Raw genomic sequence first — 10,844 nt, 5'->3', positions numbered from 1 at the left:
ATAAGGATGGCTACCCCTGCTTTCTTTTGAGGACTCTTTGAATGGTAAATGGTTCTCCAAGCTTTTATTTTCAGGCTGTAGCTGTCCTTAGATCTAAAATGAGTCTCTTGGAGACAGCAAATAGATGGGTCTTACTTTTTTATCCAGTCTGAAACCCTGTGCCTTTTGATGGGGTCATTAAGCCCATTCACGTTCAGAGTTATTGTTGAAAGATATTAATTTAGTGTCATCATGATACCTATTCAGTCCCTGTTTTTGTGGATTGTTTCCTTGGACTTCCTCTTTCTTTTACAGAGTCCCCCTTAATATTTCTTGGAGAGCCAGTTTGGTGGTCACATATTCTCTTTCAGTTTCTGCCAATCTTGGAAGCTCTTTATCTCTTTCTATTCTGAATGAGAGCCTTGCTGGATAAAGTATTCTTAGCTGCATATTCTTCTCATTTAGGACCCTGAATATCTCCTGCCCAGCCCTTTCTAGCCTGCCTGGTCTCTCTGCTGTTAACCTAATACTTCTCCCCATAAAGGTTAGGGATTTCTTGTCTCTTGCTGCTTTAAGGATCTTCTCTTTATCTTTGGAATTTGCAAGTTTCACTATGAAATGTGGAGGTGTCCAGTGGTTTTTATTGATTTTAAGGGTGGGATCTCTCTATTTCCTGGATCTGAATGCCTGTTTCCCTTCCCAAGTTAAGGAAGTTCTCAGCTATGATTTGTTCAAATACATATTCTGGACCTCTGTCCCTTTCGGTGATCTCGGGAACCCCAATTAAATGTTGATTTTTCCTTCTGAGGTTGTCATTTATTTCCTTAACCTATCCTCATATTTTAATTGTCTCTTTTCTTCTCTGTTTCCATCCTTGCCATCAACTTGTCTTCTATGTCACTCACTCGTTCTTCTTCATCGTTAACCCTCATTGTTAGGATCTCCAGTTTGCATTGCATCTCTTTTAATTGCTTTTTAATTTTGGCCTGATTAGATCTAAATTCCACAGTCATGAAGTCTCTTGAACCTTTATGCTTCTTTCTGAAGCCACCAGTAGCTTTATAATTGTGGTTCTGAATTGGTTTTGTGACGTTGAATTGTAATCAAATTTTGTAACTGTGGGAGAGAGGACTGTTTCTGATTCTTTCTTTTGAGGTGAGTTTTTCCTTGTAGTCATTTTGCTCAGTGCAGAGTGGCCAAAAACAAGTTGTACTGGAAAAAAGAGAAAAAGAGAGGAAAAAAAGAAAAAAAGGGCAGGGAAACAAACAGAAAACAAAAAATAAGGGGGAGTATCCTCTGATTCTATATACTGTAAATCCCTCGACTTCCCCTGGAACCTTCCAGCGCTGCTTGGTCAATAACTTGCTTTTCCCCTGTCCTTCTAGCTGGTCTTCTTGGGAGGGGCCTGACGTGCTGATTCTCAGGTGTGTGCACCTGGGGGAGCTGCCCAGCCCCCTGCTTGGTGCACGGCTCAGTAGGAGCTGTTTATCCTGTGAAGCCCCTGCTTGGTCCCAGGTACAGGGTGACACCAGGAAGAACAACAACAGTGGCAGTGGCGGGTTCTCCAACTCTGGAGTCAGCTTTCGCAGTAACTACCCGCAGCTCCCAGTCTGCAGGGGCCTGGATGCTCCGGGGGTGTGGGAGCTCGGATTTGCACAGGTCCGGCCGCCTGGCGTCAGGAGCGTCCTCCCTGTCTCTGCCTCCTGGGGGCGGGTGGGGGAGGGGGAGCGCCGAATCTTGGGCTGTGTCCCCCAGCACCCTGGGCTCTGGGGCCTGCACCGCTGGAATTGCGCTCCTGGGCCACAGCCCCCTCCGCACAGAGCCCTCGCCCGAGCTGCTCCCGGCCCGCTGGGCGTGCCCGCCAGCCCTTTAGAGAGCTCGGCTGCGGGGTGTGGCGCTCTCCCCCAGGGCGCAGGTCCTCTGTTAGTGCCCCCGGGAGCCTATGGGCATCCCCGCCCTCCTGGGATCCTGCTCGAGCTCCCTGCGAGCGCCTTTCCGTCTGGGAAGATCGGGGAAGCTCCTGCTTCTCTGGGCCTGGGCTTTCCTGTCCGGGGGGCTCTTGCCATGTGGTGTTAGCCCGGCTCCTCGTGGGGGCCCCACCCCATTGGATGCTTTTTTATTACTTTATTTTTTTTTTCCGTCTTCCTACCTTGATAGAAGCGCAAACTCTTCTCACTGTAGCGTTCCAGCTGTTCTCTCTTTAAATCTCAGACCGAATTCATAGATTTTCAGGATGATTTGAAAGCTATCTAGGTAAGTTGGTGGGGACAGGTGACCTGGGGACCCTACTCTTCCACCATCTTGCCCCACCTTCTCTGCCTCTCTTCACCTTTTTAGGTGAGAAATACACTGTCATTTGAATTTTTCTCTAAAAGTAAAGTGTCATTTCTTTCTTGCCTCTTTCAAGAATTTTTTTTTTAATTTTTCAGAGTTTGATTACCATAAATTTATTTGGTTTTATACTTTTTCGATATGTTCATCTTCTTAAATCTGCAAATTAATGTGTTTTTTCTAGTTTGGGGGAGGGTTTTTAAAACTATGTTATTTATTTATTCATGAGAGACACAGAAAGAGAGCTGGAGACATAGGCAGAGGGAGAAGCAGGCTCCCTGTGGAGAGCCCAATGTGGGACTCTATCTCAGAAGCCAGGGATTACAACCAAAGGCAGACTCACAACCACTGAGGCACCCAGGTGCCTCTGGGGGCAGTTTTAAGCCATTATTTTTTTTTCACATAATTCACTAGTTACACACTTTCTTCTCTCCTCTGATACTCTGATGTTTCCAATGTTAGTTCTTTTGTTATTGTCCACAGGTCCCTAAGACAGTGTTCATTTTTTTCAGTCTTTTTTAAATCTTCTGCTCAGATTGAGTACATTCTTTTCATCTGTCCTCAAATTAATTAATTCTTTCCCTTGTCATCTGCACTCTACTATTTGAGCCCATCTATCAGGCTTTTAATTTTGTTAGTGTATTATTCATTTCTATAATTTGGTCTTGATTCTTTTTTATAATTTTTATTGCTTTGCTGAGATTTTCTATTTTTGATTTTCTTTAAGAGAATTCATAATTACTTTCTGTACTATTTTTATAACAACTTCTTTAAAATTTTTGTCAGAGGGATCCCTGGGTGGCGCAGCGGTTTGGCGCCTGCCTTTGGCCCAGGGCGTGATCCTGGAGACCCGGGATCGAATCCCATATCAGGCTCCCGATGCATGGAGCCTGCTTCTCCCTCTGCCTGTGTCTCTGCCTCTCTCTCTCTCTCTCTCTGACTATCATAAGTAAATAAATAAAAAAAAAAATTAAAAAAAAAAAAAATAAAATAAAATTTTTGTCAGATGAATTTAATATCTCATATTGGTATTGGCACTTATAGAATGTGTTTTTTCATTCAAGTTATGATTTTCCTAGTTTTTGGTATGATTAGTGATTTTAATTGTATTCTACACATTTTAGATATTATGTAATTGTAGTTCCTGTTTAATATTTTTGTATATATTTTTTATTGGAGTTCGATTTACTAGCATATAACATAACACCCAGTGCTCATCCTACCAAGTGCCCCCCTCAGTGCCCGTCACCCAGTCACCCCAACCCCCCACCCACCTCCCTTTTCACCACCCCTTGTTCGTTTCCCAGAGTTAGGTGTCTCTTATGTTCTGTCACCCTCACTGATATTTCCCACTCATTTTCTCCCCTTTCCCCTTTATTACCTTTCACTATTTTTTATATTCCCCAAATGAATGAGACCATATATTCTTTCTCCTTCTCTGATTGATTTACTTCACTCAGCATAATACCCTCCAGTTCAAGACAGAACAACAAATGTTGGAGAGTATGTGGAGAAAGGGGAACCCTCTTGCACTGTTGGTGGGAATGTGAAATGGTACAGTCACTCTTGAAAACTGTGTGGAGGTTCCACAAAGAGTTAAAAATAGAACTGCCCTATGACCCAGCAATTGCACTGCTGGGGACTTACCCCAAAAATGCAGAGACAGTGAAATGGCAGGACACCTGCATCCCAATGTTTCTAGCAGCAATGTTCACAATAGCCAAACTGGAAGGAGCCTTGGTGTGCATCGAAAGATGAATGGATAAAGAAGATGTGGTTCATGTATACAATGGAATATTACTCAGCCATTAGAAACGACAAATACCCACCATTTGCTTCGATGTGGATGGAACTGGAGGGTATTATGCTGAGTGAAGTAAGTCAATCGGAGAAGGACAAACATTATATGGTCTCATTCATTTGGGGAATATAAAATATAGGGAAAGGGAATAAAGGGGAAAGGAGAAAAAATAAGTGGTAAATATCTGAAAGGGAGACAGAACATGAAAGACTCCTAACTCTGGGAAACGAACTAGGGGCAGTGGAGGGGAGGTGGGCGGGGATGGGGGTGACTGGATGACGGGCACTGAGGTGGGCACTTGATGGGATGAGCACTGGGTATTATTCTATATGTTAGGCAAATTGAACACCAATAAAAAATAAATTTATAAAAAATGATAAATAAAAATTAAAAAAATAGAACTGCCCTATGACCCAGCAATTGCACTGCTGGGGACTTACCCCAAAGATGCAGAGACAGTGAAATGGCAGGACACCTGCATCCCAATGTTTCTAGAAGCAATGTCCACAATAGCCAAACTGTGGAAGGAGCCTCGGTGTCCATCGAAAGATGACTGGATAAAGAAGATGTGGTTTATGTATACAATGGAATATTACTCAGCCATTAGAAATGAGAAATACCAATCATTTGCTTCACCATGGATGGAACTATTTAATCTTTTTTTTATCAGGCAGTTCACCTAGTTAGGTGTAGTTCAAAGTCTTCATAAGAATGTGTATGTTCAGCTTCCTATTGTCTCATCCCCACCACCACCACCACATACACAAACCTTTCCAGCAAACTGGAGTGCTGAAACACTTTTTTTATTGCATTTGAGGGTAAAAGTGCAGCTTCCCCCTTAAGCCCATTGACACTTTTTTGTAAGACATCAACTCACACCACTTTGTTGCCTCCAAGTGAGGATATGAGGTCAGTTCCCTATTGGACCTTGCTGAAACCTGAGGTAGAACTAGCCCCATCACACCCTTATTGTTTATTATCATAGATATACAGTGAGAGTGGATGTTCAGCTGGGCTCCTTGATACCAGGGGGTGTTTTACATGGGTATAGAGTGTAGAGAAATGGTGACTAAACTTGCCTCATGCTGTCTTATTAAGCCTTATTGCTGAATGATGGGTGTAGAGGTTCAGCTTGCTGTTGAATTCCACTGACACTTCCTGGGGATGTATAGGATCACTGTGCTACCTGCTTCCCTCTGGCAAGTGTGATGTTCAGTTCCCCTTCAGTCCTCCTGACACTACCCTGGCAAAGGAATTGATATGTTCTGCATACATCCACCAGACGGATAATAGAAGATCAACATGGCAATACCACCCTTCCAGAGAATCAAAGTATCACACCTGTTCCATGGTGCAGGGAGCCCCGATGAAACTGAAAAGAAACAGACGGGGTTCATAGTTGTTGTTTGGCTGGAATAGGGTAGAGTTAACAAAGATACTCTGTTATTAGGTCCTTTGTTATTGAGGACAGAATTTGATGAAGCTTTTTAAAAACATGTGTGCCTATTTGCAATTTGGGTTGGAGCTTGAAGCAACACTCTGTATAGGATATATGAGAAGCATTGAGGAAACTCAGAAGCCTCACTGCAACATAATTTCTCAAGTCTAAAGTTTCCTAAGTGGTCTACCTTCTTCCTTCTACATATGAAAACTGTTGGAGTTCTCCTGTGTTTACTTGCTATGTCCAGGGAATTTTAGTTAAAGGGAGGAGGATCTGAGAGTAATGCGGATGCTCCTGATTAAGAAGCCACTCTTTTTTTTTTTTTTTTTACTTTGCTGCCTTGAATTTTCTTTCCTTTCAAATATACCAATTCCGTGAACTCAAGAAGTCATGATCACATTCTACTGAAATGATTTATTGTGATTTTAACTTTTTGGTTTTGAAATTTTATGTAAAAACCAACTAGATATCAGTTTGGCCTTTGTTGTTTCTGCTGATGATTTCACTCATGCGGAATTTAAGAAACAAAACAGATGAACATAGGGGAAGGGAAAAAATAAAGGGAAGCAAAACATAAGAGACTGTTAATGATAGAAAACAAAAAGGGTTGATGAAGGGAGGTGTCTAGGAGATGGGTTAAATGGGTGATGGATGTTAAGGAAGGCACTTGTTGCAATGAGCACTGGATATTATATGTCATGAACCTGTCATACAGGTTACAAAATACTGATTTTAGTAGTAGAATTTAGTGATTCATGACATATAATATCCAGTGCTCATTGCAACAAGTGCCTTCCTTAACATCCATCACCCATTTAACCCATCTCCTAGACACCTCCCTTCATCAACCCTTTTTGTTTTCTATCATTAACAGTCTCTTATGTTTTGCTTCCCTTTATTTTTTCCCTTCCCCTATGTTCATCTGTTTTGTTTCTTAAATTCCGCATGAGTGAAATCATATGGTATTTGTCTTTCTCTAACTTATTTCACTTAGCATAATACACTCCAGCTCCATCCATGTTGTTGCAAATGGCAATATTTGATTCTTTTTTGATATATGAATAATATTCCATTGTATTTATATGCCACATTTTCTTTATCCTTTCATCAGTCGATGGACACTTGGGCTCTTTTTATATTTTGGCTATTTTTGATAATTCTTCAATAAACATTGGGGTGGATGTACCCCTTCAAATATGTATTTTTGTGTCCTTTAGGTACATACTTAGTAATGTAAATGCTGGATCATTGAGGTAGTTCTATTTTTAATTTTTTGAAGAACCTCTATCCTGTTTTCTGCAGTGGCTGCACCAGTTTGCATTGCCACCAATAGTTTAAGAGATTTCCCCTATCTCTGCATCCTTGTTAACATTTCTTGTTTCCTGCGTTGTTAATTTTAGTCATCCTGACAGGTGTCAGGTGGTATTTCATCATGTTTTTATTTTGTGTCTGTTTTTGTATTTTACTGGTGATGAAGGATGCTGAACATCTTTTTATGTGTCTGTTAGCTATCTGCATATCTTCTTTGGAAAAATGTCTATTCATGTCTTCTCCTTTCTTAACTGGGTTATTTGTTTTATGGGTGTTGAGTTTGGTAAGTTCTTTATATTGGACACTAACCCTTTATCAGATATGTCATTTGTAATGTAAATATCTTCTACCATTCCATAGGTTTCCTTCTAGTTTTGTTATTTCCTTTGCCGTGCATAAAATTTTTATCTTGATGATATCCCAGTAGTTCATTCTATTTTGTTTCCCTTGCCTCCTGAAGTGTGTCTAGTAAGAAAATGTTATGGCCAATGTCAGAGAGGTTTCTGCCTATGTTCTCCTCTAGAATTTTTATGGTTTCATGTCCCATATTCAGGTCTTTCATCAGTTTTGAATTTATTTTTTTGTATGGAGTAAGAGAGTAATCCAGCTTCATTCTTCTGCATGTGGCTGTCCAGGTTTCCCAACACCATTTGTTAAAGAGGCTTTTTTTAATTGTATATTCTTTCCTGCTTTGCTGAAGATTAGTTGAACATAGAGTTCAGGATCCATTTCTGAATTTTCTATTCTATTCCATTTATTTATGTGTATGTTTTTGTGCTAGTAACTACAGCTTTGTAATATATTTTAAGTCCAGAATTGTGATATCTCCAGCTTTAATTTTCTTTTTTAACATTACTTTGGACATTCAGGGTCTTTTGTGGTTCCATACAAATTTTACGTTTATTTATTCTAGCTGTGTGAAAAAATCATGGTGGTGTTTTGATAGGGATTGCACTAAATGTGTAGATTGCTTTGGGTAGTATGGACATTTTAACAATATTTGTTCTTCCAATCCATGAGTATGGAATGTTTTTTCACTTCTTTGTCTCCTCTTCAATCACTTTCATAAGTGTTCTATAGTTTTCAGAGTATAGATCTTTTAACTATTTCATTAGGTTTATTCCAAGATGTGTTATGATTTTTGGTGCAATTCTAAATGGGATTGATTCACTGATTTCTCTTTCTGCTGCCTTATTATTGGTGGATAGTAATGAAACTTATTTCTGTTCATTGATTTTACATTCTACAAGTTTATTGAGTTTGTATATCAGTTCCCAGTAATTTTTGATGGAGTCTTTTAGGTTTTCTACAGAGTATCATGTTGTCAGCAAATAGTGAAAGTTTGACTTCTTCCTTGCTGATTTAGATGCCTTTTATTTCCTTTTGTTGTCTGATTTCTGAGGCTAGGACTTTCAATTATATGTTAAGTTATAGTAGTGAGAGTGGACATCCCTGTTTTATTCCTAACTGGAGAGGAAAAGCTCTCAATTTTACTCCATTGAGGATGATATTAGTTGTGGGTCTTTCATATATGACCTTTATAATGCTGCATGTTGTATGTTGCATCTAGCCCTAGTTTGTTGAGGGTTTTTATAAAGAATGGGTATTCTATCTTGTCAAATGCTTTTTCTGCATCTATTGACAGGATCATATTGTTCTTTTTTTTTAAGGGCTGTATAACTTGCTTTTATTTTTATTTTTTAATAATAAATTTATTTTTTATTGGTGTTCAATTTGCCAACATACAGAATAACACCCAGTGCTCATCCTGTCAAATGCCCACCTCAGTGCCCGCCACCCAGTCACCCCCATCCCCCGCGATCATATGGTTCTTATATTTTCTTTTATTTATTTATTTTTATTTTTTATAAAAATTTATGTATTTATTTATCCATTAGAGACACATAGAAAGAGGCAGAGACACAGGCAGAGGGAGAAGCAGGCTCCATGCAGGGAACCCAATGTGGGACTCAATACCAGGGCTCCAGGATCACGCCCTGGACCGAAGGCAGGTGCCAAACCGCTGAGCCACCCAGGGATCCCTTATCCTTTCTTTTATTAATGTGATGTATCACATTGATTGATTTGTGAATATTGAACCAACTCTGAAGCCTATGCATCAATCTCACTTGATACTAGTGAATAATGTTTTATGTACTGTTGGATTTGATTTGCTAGTATCTTATTGAGAATTTTTGCAGCCCATGTTCATCAGGGATGTTGGCCTATAATTCTCCTTTTCAGTGCGGTCTTTGTCTGGTTTTGGAATCAAGGTAATGCTGGCCTCATAAAAAGAGTTTGGAAGTTTTCTTTCCATTTCTATTTTTTTTAATAGTTGGAGAAGAATAGGTATTAACTCTTCTTTAAATGTGTGGTAGTATTCCCCTAGGAAGCCATCCAGTCCTGGACTGTTATTAGTTGGGAGATTTTTGATTACTGATTTTATTACTTTGCTGGCTATCAGTCTGATGAAATTTTCTATTTATTCCGTTTCAGTTTTGATAGTTTTTAGGTTTCTAGGAATTTGTCTGTTTCTTCCAGATTGCTTAATTTGTTGGCATATAATTTTTCATAATAGTCTCTTATAATTGTATTTCTGTGGTGTTTGTTATGATCTCTCCTTTTTCATTCATGATTTTGTTAATTTGGGTCCTTTCTCTTTCTTTTTGAGAAGTCTGGCTGGGAGATCATCTTTTTTTTTAAAATTCTCTCAAAGAACGAGCTCTTAAGTTTTGTTGATCTGTTCAAATTTTGTTTGTTTATTTCTACAGCATCAATTTCTGCTCTAACCTTTATATAAAATAAAGTCTAAAGCAAGTAGAAAGGAAATAATAAAGGACTCATGAAAAGCCCTTTATTATTTCCTTTCTACTTGCTTTAGACTTTATTTTATATTCCTTTTCTAGGTCCTTATGTGTAAATTCAGAGCATGTATTTGAGACTTTTCCTGCTTCTTGAAGTAGGCCTGTATTTCTATAGACTTCCCTCTTAGGACCACCATTGTTGCATCTCGAAGGGTTAGGACAGTCGTGTTTTCATTCATTTTCATTTGATTCCATGTATTTTTTAAATTTCTTCTTTAATTTCTTGGTTAACCCTATTTATTCTGTAGTAGGATGTCCTTTAACCTCCATGTATTAAGGTCTTTTCAAATTTTCTCTTATGATTCAGTTTAAAGTTTAAAGTATTGTAGTCAGAAAAAAATCTCGCTATAATCTCAATCTTTTTGTACTTGTTGAGGGCTGATTTATAACCCAGTATGTGACCTATTCTGGAGAATGTTCAGTGTGCCCTTGAAAAGAAAATGCATTCTGCTGCTTTAGGATGAAATGTTCTGAATATATCTGTAAGTCCATCTGGTCCAGTGTGTTACTTAGAGCCATTATTACCTTGCTGATTTTCACCTTAAATGATATTTCCATTTGGGAGTTGGGTGTTAAAGTTCCCTCCTATTATATTATTATCAATGTATTTCTTTAAATTTGTTATTAATTGATTTATATATTTGGGTGCTCCCAAATTAGGGGCACAAATACTTACAATTTTTACATCTTGTTGGACAGACCTCTTTATTATGATATAGTAACCTTCTTCACCTGTTGCTACAATATTTGGTTTAAAATCTAGTTTGTTTGGTATGACTCTTCTGCCTTTATTATTTTCATTAGAATGATAGATGCTACTCCATCCTCTCACTTTCAAACTGCAGGTGATGTTAGGTATAAAATGAGTCTCTTGTAAGCAGCATATAGATGGGTCTTGTTTTTATCCATAGAGTTTTGATACTCTATGTCTTTTGATTGGAGCATTTGGTCTATTTACATTCAGTGTTAACTGATAGATATGAATTTAGTGTCATTGTATTACCTTTAAAATCAATGTTTCTGGAGACTTTCACTGTTCCTTTCTAGTTATTGTTTTTTTGGGTCTTTCTCTCCCATTCAAATGGTCCCCTGTAATATTTCTTGCAGAGCTGGTTTA

Source organism: Canis lupus, chromosome 3 (genome assembly GCF_003254725.2).
Source record: "Canis lupus dingo isolate Sandy chromosome 3, ASM325472v2, whole genome shotgun sequence".
Classification (NCBI taxonomy): domain Eukaryota; kingdom Metazoa; phylum Chordata; class Mammalia; order Carnivora; family Canidae; genus Canis; species Canis lupus.
This window is presented reverse-complemented; position numbering follows the sequence as displayed.